General features: G+C 40.9%; 1 non-coding gene across 1 annotated transcript; it reads left to right on the top strand.

The window, feature by feature from the left end:
- The first annotated feature begins 4,995 nt into the window (after positions 1 to 4,995).
- Positions 4,996 to 5,103, top strand: LOC144707268 (small nucleolar RNA R71). The gene has a single exon (XR_013582429.1). It is a non-coding gene; the product is annotated as a small nucleolar RNA R71 (small nucleolar RNA).
- Positions 5,104 to 16,827: the final 11,724 nt, after the last annotated feature.

The following is a 16,827-nucleotide window of genomic DNA, read 5'->3' as shown; positions in this document are numbered from 1 at the left end:
AACTACATTTCTTAATGTTTCTCATTAAAACTCTAGAAATCTCATTTACATATTTCTCTCTTTCTGGATGTTATTTTTATATATACTAAAAATAAATTAAAATGTTTATTGGATACCTTCCTCCATGTGGACCAGTCCCCTTCTCATCCTCTATCCTCTCTAAATTGATGAATGTAAATTTACAAATATTATTGCATCAGTGACACATTACTCACCATTTTGTTAGGCATATCGATTAACCATTGCAGGGTATACACGATTGTCATAATTTTTCCAAAATAATTCCTTATTTACATATTTATTTTATCATTTGTCTTTTTCACTTGATTTAATCATCAAGATTACAAAGTAGATAATCAAGTTTATTCTTTCCTTACGAGGCTATGTTTCTTGAATCAATACAAATTGTGAAAAAGGTCCACAGTAAAGGATCATATCAAATTATATTAGAGAAAGAACAGACATCATGAAACTAAAAAATATTTATCTAGATGAGAAGGTAATATTTCATTAATATGCAAAATAAAATTTCTCAACTCCGTTAATGATTATGTAATACTAGTTACCCTTATTCGAGTTTTAATACCTGCATTTATCTTACTGTGAATATGATTAAAAAATGAAAAGAAAAATATATTTTAAGATTCACTTTTGAAAATAATAATTACTTATTGCCACCTAGACTTTATACTTGTGATGATGAATTTATGCACTAAGATAAATTTAATGCAGCTTTTACCTTACAGCCGAAGGCATCCATACCCAATCATTCTAATGCAAATTATTTTCACATCATTTTGATGTGACTTTTTCAATTATATCATTAAGAGGTACACCGTTTCATACAAAACATTTACTTTCCTGATTATTTTGGCAGAAATCAAACATATTCTACTTTTTCTCTAATCATTCATACATGTCCGTCAATATAGAGCATTTCTTCTGATTAGGCCTCTTCTAATCATCAATTCAGTAACAATGTTATAAATATTATGGAAATGCCAGGAGGACAGTAAGAGACTATAAAGGATGATTTAGCAAAATCAGGCCTTCAAGGGATACTGGACGATGATTGTGGGATGATAGAGTGATGGGCCGTAAATGATTTTGTGATATCCAAAACATCATAGGATAATCATTAAGCTCATTGTGTAATGGGAGCTACATATGGAGGGATGGTAAGAGGATAAAATAATTTCATTTAACATTGAATCTTAATACCTAACTGCTGATATTACCTGGCTGAGAAATGAGATTTGTTTTATGCACCAAATGTATGCGAATTGTTGATGCAGGGTCCAGTGAAATATGGGATTTAAGCTGAAGGTGTTGGGTTCTAGGGGCCTTGACTTGGATGAATAAATCTAAAACGATGCGCAGCGGAAGTCTTTTGCAAATCGAACGGCATCGATAAAAACATTAAACAATGTACCTTTGCACGAATCTGATTTGTGATTTCCTCGATCCCGGAGCGAGACAAGTCGAGCTGCTCAAGTGTGCAGCCTCTAGACGTATCCACGCGGTCCTCGGCACGTCGGATCTCCTCCTTCTCGTTGACGAGCCCCGTTCTTTCTCCGTCGGCGTCGTTACGTCATCCCGATCACATCAGGGATGGAGAGGGGGTGTGGGGAGAGTGGAGAAGAAGGGAAAAGGCCCCTGAGCAATTCTGGACTGGGTGAATTTCGTTCAGGGCCTTCCCCTATTTATACTAAGCGGGTATTTTTCATAAAAACCCCCAAAACTTAAGTATATCTTGCAACGTCCAAAAGACCATTTGCGTGTGACCCTCTAGGCCCATGTATCATTCTAGTTAACGACTCCAGCGGCCCAATAACCTTTATTGGCCTTCCAAATTAATTAACTATATCATCATACAGATTAATTAACTTTGGATCGATTTAACCCAATCGATAGGTCGAGACTTTGACACGTGTGGTGCCAAGCTACACCTCGTGTCCTAGAAGATACAAAGGAGTGTGTATCGACTCACTCATGGAACCTGTTCATCATCCGGTTACCGTGTATGTATAATCCCTCATCCACTTGACGCTCCTTGGACGACTTAGGGTATGGACAACTGTCAAACCCTAATCGATCATCCGAGTTAGTACTGATGCATTCGGAAATCATCATAGAACTCTTCTCCGATATTTCACTACCTTGGCCAAGGACTTCATCACATCATCTTCCTTGAGCTGTCACCTCTTATATCGAGGGTGGACGATCCCATCTTGACCACTCAATCGTCTTCGTGTACTTCTTGATACACCCGAACTAAGACCATTTAGAATCCCATGATTAGAGACTCGTTGGCCATAGCCAAAGTACAACTGTCCGTCCACAAGATGTCTTTGGTGTCTCAGGTCTAAGGACCACTTACACAACCGTGACGTGAATCAACCTGATTGATAGTTTGGTATAATATCATTCAGGGATTCGTACGGATCAATTCAGTGAACTCTTTCCACTAAAGAGCACCCACTATCTATCCTTAGTGTCGCCACACTAATGGCTACGGGACCGGCGATACTCATCATATGAGTGAGGCTAGATAGTGCTATTCTATCCAGATACTTCGATGTCCTTCTTGCGTATCCTTTGAATAGGAATGTTTAGAACACATGCTTAAAGACTAGTGATCTCCGTATTACGATCTCATCATAATTCACTTAGTCCGATCATATATTCATGGACTTCATTATACGCATCACACTTGCACAATAATGAATATGTTCTATTGATGAATATGGAACGAGATGTGGAATGTGTGATTGGCTTGCCGGCCACATATATTTCCATCAGAAGGCACTAACTATAAGTCCAAATTTTCATACCAATTAGTGTACCTCTTTGAAATAAATCAAAAGTACATAAAACGTAACCAGTTTGCATCATCATAGTTAAGCATGGAGGATCCAAGGACAATCATTTGCATAATTTCAAATCATGATATCTCAAGACCAGATTATGTTATTCACTTTAAATTTGCAGGGTATATTTGTCAATTATTTCCCTTATGGTCAAATGACTATAATAGAGTGGTAGACTAAAGAAGAGGGAAATTCACATCGAAACTTTCCCAAAAGTGGTTACCTTGAATGGGCACACCAAGCTTCTAAAATAAAAAGTTTTGGCATTCGTAAGATTGAATTTGGTAGTTATTTCTGTCTAGATTGATATCATTTTCAATTTTATCGTACCAAGCATTATAAAAATGAACTGGTATATGAAGGATGACTTAGTAAAATCATGATTCTTCTTAGAGTGCACCAAAAACTCCATATAAATTAGACAGATAGATTTCAACTTGATGGATCAATTTTAATATTTAAGTAGATTCATTGTTCTATATTAATTTATTGGATTTCCAATATATTGCTCTTCAAGAAGCATGATGAACATTACTAAACTCTATCATCTTTATTTCCCCTATCATAGATCTTGATCTTTTCAAGAATACCAGGATGTAGGCATTGCTGTCATCCTACTCCCTCACTTCAGATTGTCCCAACTCTTTATGAGGCAACTATGGCCATCTAAGGATATCCCTCCTGCAAAATATCCTCTAACTGAATTTTTAACTACTCTACAGTACTCTGAAATATCTTTGGACACCATCGTAGCACATGCAGGACCCATTTCCTACACAAAAGGTGCCCATTGTTTTACTAAGCCACGTCTGCCTTGGTCAAAGTTGTATTGAATGAAAAAGGACTAAAACAATTAGCTGTTTTATTGGTGTAATCATAAAAAAGACAATAATTGAATCAACATGACATCATGAATTGTGATGCCCCAATGCATCATTTTCTGATGAGATTCGCACAGTAAACCTTTCAAAAAATAATTGGTTAATCAGATGGTGAAACTTCTAGAGTATGTATTAAACCCCCTGAAATATATTAAATCCACTCCCAGGTTAAAAAATAATTTAAAATTGCATGACATTCAAACATTCTGGTGAAAAATGTAAAACACTAATAAAGTAAGTTAATAAATTTATTAATTCAAGCTATATTCTTTGATTGCTAAAATTAGTTTTTTTCTAATTTCCTTTTACCAAAATTTTAAAAATATCAACAAATATGGACACAACATAAATACACACAGGAGTATCATAAAAAAACAGAGTAGGGTAATATCTTTATTTGGTCATTTTCAAGCTGATATTTATGTAATATATCATTAATCCATTTTATTGAATGGAAACATGCACATCTGAAGGATTTTTTTTGGCATCCTCTTATGGATATTATCTTGATTTTGGCATCTCTGACTTGAGCTTATCCGTCTCTCTTCGATGCCTGTGCTCCATTTCATCAATAATTTTGAGCATCCACTTCTTTTCCTCTTGAAATTCTTCAATCACCTTGTTGAGCGTTGCATTGATTTGATCTGAAAAGTTCCTGTAAGGTTAATAAGGCTGTTGTTAAGGTTGGCGGTTCCCTCTTGGTTGAAAGTGCTGTTGAGGTGGACCGTTGTTATGGTTCCACCGAAGTACGCCTAAATTACCTCTAGGAGCCCACTGAGCATTATTCATCTCATGCCTACCTACTGCATTAACTTCTGAGATCATGGGGCAAACTTATCCAATGTAGTGATCACTTGAGCATATATCACATGGGCTTATTTGATTACCCAAAGATTGGTTGTGTGATCCTCCACCATTCTGTCCTTGCCATAGAGAAATCATTTTTTCATTCATCATTTCCATGGCTTTTTCCATCATGACCCCAATCTGTTTTTGAAGTCTGTCCATGTTAATCTGAGTTTAAACTCCTCTAACATCCAACAATTCACCTTTTCGAGGAGTGACCTGTATATGATCGGAAGCATCTTGGTGGTAGATTAAATTGTCTAACATTTTCTGTTGGAGGGCCATAGCTTCATCTTCATACATGTCTCCTAGTGCACCTCCACTAGAAATATCCAGTCTTCCCTTTTCAACATCATTCAACCCTTCATGTAAAGATTTGCACCAACTCCCATGTGAGAATGCCATGGTGTGGGCATTTTTGTATGAGCCCCATCAATCTCTCCCAAGCTTCACTAAAGGTGTCATTTCTCTGTTGAAAGTTTCTGATTTCTCTTATAAATGAGTTTGTCCATGCCTTTGAATAGTACTTCTTCAAGAAACTTTTTTTCCATTTCACTCCATGATTCAAAATTTGTTCACAATGTTCTAAACCAGTCCTTAACTTTATCTTTCAGGGACTGAGGGAATAATTTCATTTTTACTGCTTCTTTTGAGATCCTAGGGTAACTAAAACTATCACAAGCCTCATAAAATCATCCCAAGAAATCATATGGTTCCTCATTTTCTTTCCCTAAAAAGGATGGTAACAATTGGAATTGGTGGGGATCTATCCTAAACATCACATCATCTCCAATGGGGGCAGATATCCTGGTCAAATAGGAGTTTCTGATGGGGTTGAGTGTTCTCTAATCTTCCTCCTTCCTTCATTGACTACTTCAGGATTTCCTATGTTTCCTGCAGGGTCCATTGGTGGGATTGTAGTTCTTGTCTCTTCGATGGGTGTGGGTGAACTGTGATGTGATTCGGTTGAGTCGGAGTTTGCTACTTCCTCAGTTATGTCATTGTTCTCTGATTCAAACTCTGAACTAATCTTCACACAAAATCACCAATTTAAAAGACAAGCACACGTTTGTCGTTAGCCAAAAAAAAACTTTCGAAGTACATGAACACTCAATTGATAGAAATGAAAATAAATTGAAATTTCTTAGTGTTGCCTCCGCGGCAACAACGGCAATTGATAAGCCAGAAATAAAGGGGTGAATTATCCAGTTTTAATCCCTTATCTTTGTTGATTTACACTTATGCAATAAAATTTATAGACCCCCTAACTTAAGATCTATAATGATGCGTATAGGGATCGTCCAAGGGAGGCTAATAAGGTAAGTCAATTATTGATCTACTTGAGTGATCTGATCCTAATTAGGGTTAATTTGATCTTCAGTGAAGATTAACTTACCCTAATTATATGAAGAAATTATAAGGGAGGGTAGAGGAGATGGGAAGAATAGAATAATTAAGTTTCTATAAATTGACTTCTTTGATCCAATAAAAAGGATCAAAGGAGTCAAGTAGAGGGGTTAAGAAAAAAATTTAATTTAATTTTTTTTTGGGGAACTAGGTATCGAAACTCACTCACTACTTTTTCATAAACTTAATCTATTCTTACATAGAAATTAATCCCCTTTTTTGTTATTTTTTTGTTCTGTGTACAAGTGGAACAGTTAGCTTAATTCAATAATTAATCGCATTAATCCTAGTAAGGGATTGTACATGCTGCTCAAGCCAAGCGATTTAAAATTTCAGACTAAGATCAAGAAGAACAATAAAAAATTTCACTAACAAATAATCTCAAATCCACTAAAATTATAATACAATGAAGTAAAAATACAAAATGCAGTTGATCTAGGCTGGTTCTCCTCTCTGCCTTGCATCTGTGAAAGAGCCCCCTCTAGAATGACCTACTCAACTCAAATTTCAGTTTTCATACTTAGGTTAAATGGTAAAAATTATCATTTTACCCCTAATATATAATTAATTTTTATCCATGAATGTAGGCTTTATCTGATTGATCGAGCCATATATATAGAAAGAGGAGGTCAAGATAATCAATCTCATAAATTTGAGCTCAATCTGACTTCAGGATTAAGAGTAATTAATAAATCAATATTATCCAATCCTGGTCGTTGGATCAATATTTCATTTATTTAATTTAATTTTTTATGTACCCATAATTTGTGTCGTTTTCTGATTGGCCAGAAAAATTTATAGTCAATTTGGCGGGTTTTCTCTTGACATGCTACATACCCCCCGGGCTGAATATAAGAGAATAAAATAAATAAATAAAAATACCTTTCGATTCGCACTTACCTGTGTGCTTTTACAAATGACCCCCACTTAGGCGTCACCACATCACGTCCCGTGCATCAAAAGCTATTTACACATCCAGGGCGGTGCACTTACCGCCCTTAAGATATATCACTGCCAACTGCATTAAAGCCGTCAGATTCCCTTTCGATGGACGAGATTTTACTGCCGCGTACTCAGTTTCTTAACGTTTTGCGCAAAAGTTCCTGCTTTTATTCACGCATGCAAACCAACGCCGCCCCAAAGTAAATGGAAATATGCCTCTCCGATTCTCTCTCCTTGATATTTCCTCAAACAAACCATAGAAAAATTCATATTACTTCAATCAAACCTTATAATTAGTTTTATTGGATATTTATGTCTACAACACATGACCGAAAGCTGTTTTAAGGGTATATTTACAACCAAAATTTTATTGGATACTCAGTTTCTCTAACTTTAGAAATTGCTATAAACTCCTATTTCCCTTATCATGATATCCTTTTTCTATTTTAAAATTCATTTCTTTCTCAAATAAATTCAAAAAAAATCAATAAAATTCAAGAAAAATCTAGAAAATTCAGTAAATCATCCCCACATTAATTAACATTAATCTTAGTGTTTAACCTTACCGATTCCATTTAAATAGAGTTATTCCAAGCTTAAATAAATTCCATAAGGTTAACAAATTAACATAAAATTAGAAAAAAATAGAGTTCAATTGGAATAGTAATTCACATGTAAATATATGATAACAACCCTATTTTCAATTCTTGAAAGGGATAAAACTGTGCTAATTACTTGAATTAAACAACAAATTGATGATGTTATCAAGGGCGATGTGGAGGAATGGAAAAAAAGGAGCGATATAAATTTCCACTAATGCAATTCATAGAGTAAGAAGAAAAATAATAAAACAGCAAAAGAGAAACGTCAAAATTTATAGTGGTCCATGTGGCACACACATGTACCCCTGCAACTGATTAAAAAAGAGATAAGTGCTGATGTGGCATGCGGAAACACATACCTCGTTAGATAAGGATTGAGGAGTTTCTCCCTTTTTCACATGAATGACACGAGTGAGCGTGTCATGTGCTAGAAAAGGACAAAAAGAGAGGAATCTTGTGATGTGGCATGTGGTGGCGTGTTGCCATGTCACATTAATCTTTTTCTTTTTCTTCAATGTAGGTACATGTGGCATTCCCGATTGCACAGTTGCGAAAGAGAAGGTAAACACACAAAACATTAAATGACTGATGCTAGTACATTTCACCACCAATAAAATATGAGGAAGCATCAACACCAAAGATGAAGAGAGAGAAATTATGGATGACTCAGATTCTTCCAACTTTAAAGCTTGACTTTTGACATTGTGTCAAGCCAATTAAGCTGAAAGTTCTAGGGAGGCTTTATCTTCACCTCCCTTTCCATACATATCCTCTAATCTAACAATAGATGCTTGGATCATTATCAAAATCATATGTAAACTTGCTTGAAAGCTATTCGTGTGGACTGATTGAAAGCTAGTGAGTTTTTGAGATCCATCTAGCTAGTTCTTGGTGGCCTAGATGTTGTCAAAACAGGCAGCAAGGAAAAAGGGGAGCCTACCTGCTATCATAAATTATAGTGACCCTGATGGGATGTAAGGATCCATGATTAGTATCATCGTTTCAATTTATTTCACCTCACTTTATTTCTTTTTGACATCATTGTTTTCTAAGATTGATTTCACCATCACATTCATACATTGCATAACATTCGTACACTCTCTAATCATCTCGTACCACATTCATGTCAGCATCTTGTCATTATCTTACTCATCGTTCACCTTATATGACGTGATATTTACCTCACTCCTTTGCATTATTCTCGTTATAGTCAATTCATCCTCGCTCCTGCTCAATGTTTTCAAATCTTAATTATTACTATTTACTATCTAATGTTATCATCTTAATTATACTACTGATTTTCATTATCTTTCGTTACATTTTCTCATCTCTCAAATCCAGTTTTTACTATCTAATCTCATCACTAATAGAGAAAGGAGAGAGGAGTTACGAAGAGTTACATAGAGATGAGTTACAGAGAATGAATGAAGTAGGATCGAATTGATTTTTGTTTCTTTGGATTTGGAAGGCCTCAATTTATAGGAATTGAATTGACTACAAGAACGTCACAAACAGAGTCCTATGACTCGGAATCGAGGCCATTGAATCCTTAAGGTAAGTTTTCATTTGTCGAATTTTAAACTGACAATATCTTTTGATTCCGATGGGATAAATATATTGAACCTATATTCATTTTGTTCGTCTTGAGGAGATGAATCCATCCATATGGATATTTGCTTATTCTCTACATTGCTTGATCACCTTTTTCGATTTGAATTCGTCGTTGCCAGGTCTTTTTTCTCACAGCCCGCAATCCAATGCGGGCAGGGGAGTCAAATGGGTTCCTTAGCTGGCCGCCTGACGTGGCACGCACGTGAGAAGGTTAGCAGGGACTAATTGCCTAACTGGAAGAACTCATGCACAGTTCTTCTGACGTGTCAAACACGTCAAAAGAACATGTGATGGCCACTTCACGCACAAGATTCATTCAGGCCATCGGATCTGATAGCCTGGACAGATATGAAGGCCCATATAACACAAAAGCAATAAGAAAAATTCAAAAAAACAACCAAATCCCCCCCACTCTCAACAGTAGTTAATGCTATTAGGAGCGAGCTATTTTGTCCATCTATCTAAACTGTTGGTAGCGACACGTGTCTAGATCACAGCTGTCCAAACGATTGGCCCGGGAACACCCACCTGCGATTCAAATTTTTGAGCCGTTGACGTTAAATGCCGATAACTCATTAACTGCGCCTTTTTGCATTGGGAGCGATGACATGGGCACGTCAGATCAAACGACTGCCATGACTCCCCAAAATGAAATGCATCAAAATATGGCCATTGCATGCGCCACACCAGCAATGCCGATCCAAAGATCCAACAACGCAGTAAATGCGTTGTCAGAAACATCGTTGAATGTGGCACCTGCATTTGTTGACCACTTAAAGCCACATGCGTTGTCAGATTCATCACTAGGCCATCAAATGGACAGTTGTGATTGGCACATGCATGTGCCACCTCAAAAACCCTGCCCACATGCTGAGTCAGCGGATTATGGACGTGTTGACTCAACTGACCTAGCTCAGTCTATCCGAGTCGACCCGGTCCACTAGGCAGAAATAGACCGGGTCAACCTAATCGACCTAGCCTAGTCAGGCCGAGCTGACTCGATTGAGTCAACCCAGGTCGACCCGGTCGACTTGGTAGAGTCAGACCAGGTTAACCCGGTCGACTCAGCTGAGTCGGACTGAGTTGACTCAGGCGCATTAGGTCGAGTCGACCTGGTCAACTCGGCCGACTGTGGCCTAGTCAACTTGGTCGACCCAGCCAAGTCAGGCCGAGTCGATTCGGCCGAGTTAGGCTGGGTCAACCTGGTCAACTCGACCTACTTGGGCTAGGTCGACCCAAATGCATCAGGCCAAGTCAACTCGGCCGAATCAGGCAGGGTCAACCCAGTCGATTCGGCCCAATCAAACTCAGACGATCAGGTCGACTCAGCCAAGCCAAACCAAGTTGGTCGGGTCGAGTATGGTTGGGTTGACCTAGTCGACACAACCAATTCCGGCCATGTTGAACCAATCGATCTAATCGCCGATCAAATTGACCAGGTCTGACCTGGTCGACGCAACCGAACAAGACCAGGTCAACCTAGTTAAATCGGCAAACGCCCGGCTGATACCAACCGAGCCTACCCGACTACATCAACCGAGCCTGAACCGACTGAATTGGCTGATTTCGATCAGATTGACCTGGCTGAAACGGTCAGACCTGCCCTAATTGAACCGGCCAACCTAGGCCAGGTTAACCCGTCTGCTCGGGATGGGGATGACACAGGCGAATAAACCTATCCTGATCGGGCTGACTCGATGGATCCGGTTTGACCCGATGCGGTCGTACAAGCCGCTCCCAAGATAGACTTACCTCATGCCCATACTGATTTGGTCAGACAACCGAGTGGAACTAGTCACACTATGAATAAACGGGCTACACAGCCTGAACCTGCATGTACCAAAATAGGGCGAGACAGACATATAGACAGTCCGACACCACCGATGACATGGGCGGGGAGGGTTGTTGTACCTACACAAATGACTACTGCACAAAAACTCTGAACACTGTACTTCCCCTCCATTATGATGACAGGACCCCGATGCAAGGTTACTCCGAATCTCAGGGAGTACGCCTTGTTGAATTTACAAAAGCCGAGGTCACGAGAATGGCCATGTCATTCGCCTACAACCTGATAGGGAGATTCGCTACCAAGCATCCCCTTATAGATGATATCTCTCAGATATATCTAGCACTAGGGCACTTTCTCGGACCAGTGGTTATCGACACGCGTAACCATCATAGTGTCTATATTCGCTTCCAATTGGAAGCCAATTTTAGAAAGCTTGGAATCGTATCACCTGGAATATTAGTGGATCCATTATGCATACGTATGATGGACTACGAAACAGACGAGCACCTCACGTGATCATGCCTCCCATTCAATCCCAGTCTGGAAAGGCTACCCACTACCTTGGAGTCATTAATCAGTGTTGTAGGAACATTCATACGTCTTCACAAAGACACACATCTGGTCAACCACCCAGAATATGTGCAGGTTTGTGTGAAGATCGATCTATTAGTCCCTATCCATCGCATGATTCTTATTAGGAATGTGGATGAAATGATCCACCATACCATAGTGTACAAGAACCTCCCATAGTTATGTACACACTACACACTTTTGGGACACACCATTCCCATGTGTCGCCAAAAGGTGACACATGCCACTTCAGCCCCCCAAACGGACTACCTCCCCCCATTACCCTATGATAATTATATAGCTGAGGTGAAAGCCTTTACCCAAGGGTGCCGCCCTAACCAGAAATCGTTGTCTACTGCGCGGCTGACCACCTCACTATTGGGTGTATCGAGTGGGTCGCCCTCCCTAGCCTAGGGCCTTGTGCCGGTCAAATCTATTTCGGTCCGACTTACTCCTAAAGCGGCACATTGGGTGAAGAAGGATGCTGATAAGCGCCCAAACCTAGGGCACAAGATGCCCCGTCTACTAGCCACTTATCGGACGAAAGGAAAGAGGTTCAGTCCCCTACACTGACCTCGAATGCCTTTGCTCCCCTAGAGGTAGCGGTTGGATCTGACACTCATAGCCGCCTCGAGGGAGGGATGAGTCGTGCTAGTGCCCCACATGTTGCCCCGACTTCCCCTTCCCCTAGTCCCTCTCAGCCAATATCTTCCCAGCCCTCCATACCACCCCCTACTCAGCAACCGTCCCCATGTCCTTTACCCGCATCTCCATTTACTGTTAGCCACTCCATTCCTCCACTCTCTTTCCCGACGAGTCCCAACGCTCTCCACCACACGTACCCCTCTCTGCTCATCTCCTAGCCAACCTACGCCTCCTAGCCAGCCCATCCCTTGCCATCCCCCCCCACCCACCTTCCAACTCACCCCCACTCATTCGCCCCCACCTATCTTCTCACTCACCCCCACTTAGTTTTCCACTCCCCCACCCCCCCGACATACCCCCTCTATCTCTCCCTCACCCACTGGACCCTCTGCTTGATCCCTACCCATCCCATATACCACTTGCTATGGAGGAATGCTTGAATGATCATCAAGCCTCTCTCCCTAGAGATGACACATGTGGGGACACTAGTGGACTTGCTTCCACTGGCGAGGAGGACGATGATGCCTCCATATCTGAGGACTCAAATACGGACACCCCGCACCTCTTGGACATCATTCAGATACGCTTCAAACTCGTTGCATATATAACACCCGATCGACAGTGCGCCACAAAAGCCGATAGTACTATGATTCCTAGTCTCATCTAGAATTGCCGAGGGATAGGCAACCCTCTTACCCAATCCCACCTCATGTCCCTCATCAATAAGCACAAGCTAAGAATAGTCGGGCTTATTGAACCGATGACTACACCAGATAACACTCCATTATGAGGAAATTCAAAATGGATCACGTGTATTGCTACTCCTCGAATAAGCTCTAGTTATTTTGGACACGAGACTATTCGTTGGAGTTCCTTAGCATAGGGACCCAGTATGTCACTTTTGCCGTTCAATCGTCCGTTTCGCATTATATACTCACGGTAGTCTATGCCTCGCATAGATACCTAAAGAGAGAGGCCTTATGGTAGGAACTTATCTAGCATATACACACCCATCCTCGTCTTGTTGATCTCTGGTGGTTTATAGCGGGGGATTTCAACTGCGTACGAGTAGTCAGTGAATGCCAAGAAAGTCGGTCGCCTAGGTCAAGATCCATGAAAGCATTCAATGACTTTCTTCATCAGGCTTCACTAGTGTAACCCTCCAATATAGGCGAGAGATGGATGTGGTAAAATGAGAGCCAAACAGACGCGCGTATGGGACTCGATCGTCAATTTACTAATGATATTGCACTAGTGCATTGCACTATCATGATTGAGCTCTTACCGAGATATTACTCAGACCACTCACAAATCCTCATTCTCACAGATTTGAATACTCGAGTCCGTCGTCCCCCATTCAAATTCCAAGCTATGTGGTTGGAGCATAATGACTTTCATTGTTTTGTGTACAGCCATTGACATAGAACGATCTCCACATCGCCTATGGAGAACTTCATTTATAGATTGTGGAACCTTAAGTTCCACCTGAAATGGTGGAATCAACATGTATTTGGAGACGTGAATGCACTAGTTGAAGCACTCAAAATGGAGCTAGCTGTTATTAACAGATAACTACTGGATGCTTGGACAGACGAGGGATAGCGACAGCATAGCCTACGTGAGAAGCTTGAGGATGGAATGACACGACAAGAGATTTTCTACCTCCAGAAATTGTGTATCCAATGGCTGCGAGAAGGTGATAGAAATACATGTTTCTTTCACACTTTGATTTGCTATAGAGCCCGTAAGAAAACCTAACTATACGAGCCTATTAGGGATGTATATTCAAGACCCCTCCCATCTAGCGATTGTTGGTGTCAAATATTATCGCTCGCCTCCATCCCTCATTTGGTGACTAACCAGGAAAACACATTACTCATAGCCCTTCCTACGAGAACAGAGATCAGGGAGGTAGTCTTTTCCTTAAGTAGGAATAAGGCTCCGGGACCAAATAGATTTTTAGCATAATTCTATATCACGTGTTGGGATATCGTAGGGGTGAACTTGGTGATTGCTCTCAAGAAGATCTTTACATGCAAAGTCCTACCTCGAAGTTGGAAATCCACTTTCTTAGCATTAATCCCAAAAGTGGACAACCCAGCTTCATTTAGAGACTTTCCCTATTAGTCTTTGTAATGTATACTATAAAGTTGCCTCCAAGACCATTACAAATCAACTTGGGACCTTCCTTGATAGACTTATCTCACCTGAATAGTGCAGTTTTTTCAAGGGTCGACAGATCCAAGACAGTATGATGCTCGTTCATGAGTTAGCCTAGTCACTAGACACTCATATTCAGGACTCGAATGTCATCATGAAACTGGATATAGAAAAGGCTTTTGATCAAGTCAAGTGAAGTTTCCTTACCAAAGTGTTACATCACTTTGGGTTCACCGATGCATTCATCGCTCTTGTGGATGCCTGCATTAGAGAGAATCATTTCTCTCTTTTGGTTGACGGAAACTCAAAAAAAAATTTCAAGGTTACGACAGGTCTACAACAAGATGATCCTATCTCACCCTTTTTATATTGATGGAGGAGGTCTTTAGCTGATCGCTCACATAAGCGATCACCCGCGGCCTCATCCAACCAGATTTTACAAGAAGGGGATGCCCGATACTCTCACACTCTCTATTTACAGATGATGCCATCCTTTTCCTCAATGGATCTAAAAAATCCATTAATGAACTTATGAGTGTTCGCACTATATACGAGTGGGCTTCTGGCCAGCTCATCAACGCCTCGAAGAGCAGCTTTATAGTCGGTCCATTCATCATTGTAAAGCGCTCTCAGATTATCCAACACTATACCAAGTTCTCACGAGGGTGCCTCCCTTTCGACTATCTTGGATGTCGTATCTGTCTCGAATGTGCAAGGCATCATTATTTTGATGCCTCACTAGCCAAATTGAGAAAAGAAACTAGAGGGATGGAAACTTCTTTTTCTATTCCCTGAAGGACGCATCCAACTTATACGACACGTCCTTATGAGTATTCAGTTGCATACCCTTGGTGTCCATTCATTATCTCCAACAGTCCTTCACTCTTTGGAACGATTGTGCGCACGTTTTTTATGGTCTGGTCACCTCGAGGGAGACAGTCGCCACCATTGGGTTTTTGGAGAAAAATCTTGTCGGCCAACAGACGAGGGGGGTCTATAGATCAGACGTCTTTTGGATGTCCAAGACATGCTTCGAAAGAAGCTTGTGTGGCGTATGCGTACCACGCACTCCCCATTGGGGAGATTCATCTCACTAAACTATGGCGAGATGGATATTCGGGGCTATCTCACGTGGTGGACTTGGTAGCAACATTGGCTTGAGATACCCACGGTCGCACGTTGGCATGTTGGCCGAAGCGCGGTTAGCGCCTGGTATGAAACATAGCTCACTAACACAATCTTTCAATCATTGATGATCGAGTGACCCGTATCAGTCAATCTCTCAGTTTGCGTTGTCTTTGTTGCCTCACATCTCCCCAAGCTGAGACTATGGAGCATCTTTTCTTCCATAGTGAGACAACTCTAGATTGTTGGCGTCAAATCACACACCATTGGTGTTTACTTCTCGGTACATCCTCTACCTTGACACGGTTAGAGTCTTTTGGTAAGATGTATCTCTCGCCAACATGCTCCAAACAAAGCCTCCTCCTACACGTCACTGTAGCTTACTTACTATGAGAGATTAGAAAGGGCAAAATTCTTCTTGTTTTGCTAGAACTCCCATGCGTGCCTTGGATATCATGCGACGAGTCAAGCAACGGATATAGCGTACACACCACCTCTTACCACCTTGCGCCCTCAGCTCAGCCCCAAAATGCAACCTCCTTGGATCTTGGAGTATTATAATAACCCTCGCCCCCATCCACATTCAGCTACATATTGTTTGTTCACATTCTCCACCAATTGGCATGTTAAGCGAAATGTGGATGGTGTGGCCAAAGGGAACGCGGGGCCAACAAGGGAATGTGGTATCCTACGGGATCATACAAAGAGTATTCTCTTTGCCTTCTCCTATTTTTACAGCATACAAACTAATATACTATCCAAGGCTATAGCGATACGTGATAGTTTACTCCTATGCGAGGAATTAAACCTTTACCACGTCGCAATATAATCGGACTCACAAGTATTAGTTGACATACTTCGTGTAGGTAAATGTTCCTAGTGGAAACTGCAACGCGTATGGTAAGACATCATGCGATGCGGCCCCCACACAATTAGTATCCATTCCCAAGTATGCGAGGGAAATCAGACAATAGATGTCCTTCCCAACCACGAGGTGCACACACAAACCACTTCCTCCCTTTCCCTTTCTTGGCAAGCACTCCCTCCAACAGCACGTGGATGTTATCGCACTTAACGCCTTGACTTGCCAGCCCTGCGTACGCGTCACACACTATCGAAGGAAGGCCTGTAGGAGTGGAATATAGCATGAAGTGCTCAATGCGAGAGAGCTCATCCTCTCACCTGATAGTTCGTCAAGTCACGCACCTCTACGATGATATCTGCAAATGGCAGGATGGACTACGCACCCCACACTTCGCATCGCTACGAGGGCTACCCCAACTCCTACTGGCCCGAGTGATAATCTCCCAGCCATCACTAGGTAACACCTATGTACCTTTTTCTTTCCTAAAACATGTGATGGAAATATATGTGGA

Source organism: Wolffia australiana, chromosome 8, assembly GCF_029677425.1.
Source record: "Wolffia australiana isolate 7733 chromosome 8, ASM2967742v1".
In the NCBI taxonomy this organism is placed as follows: domain Eukaryota; kingdom Viridiplantae; phylum Streptophyta; class Magnoliopsida; order Alismatales; family Araceae; genus Wolffia; species Wolffia australiana.
The sequence above is the reverse complement of the archived record's forward strand: the minus strand, read 5'-3'. Positions and strand labels throughout refer to the sequence as shown.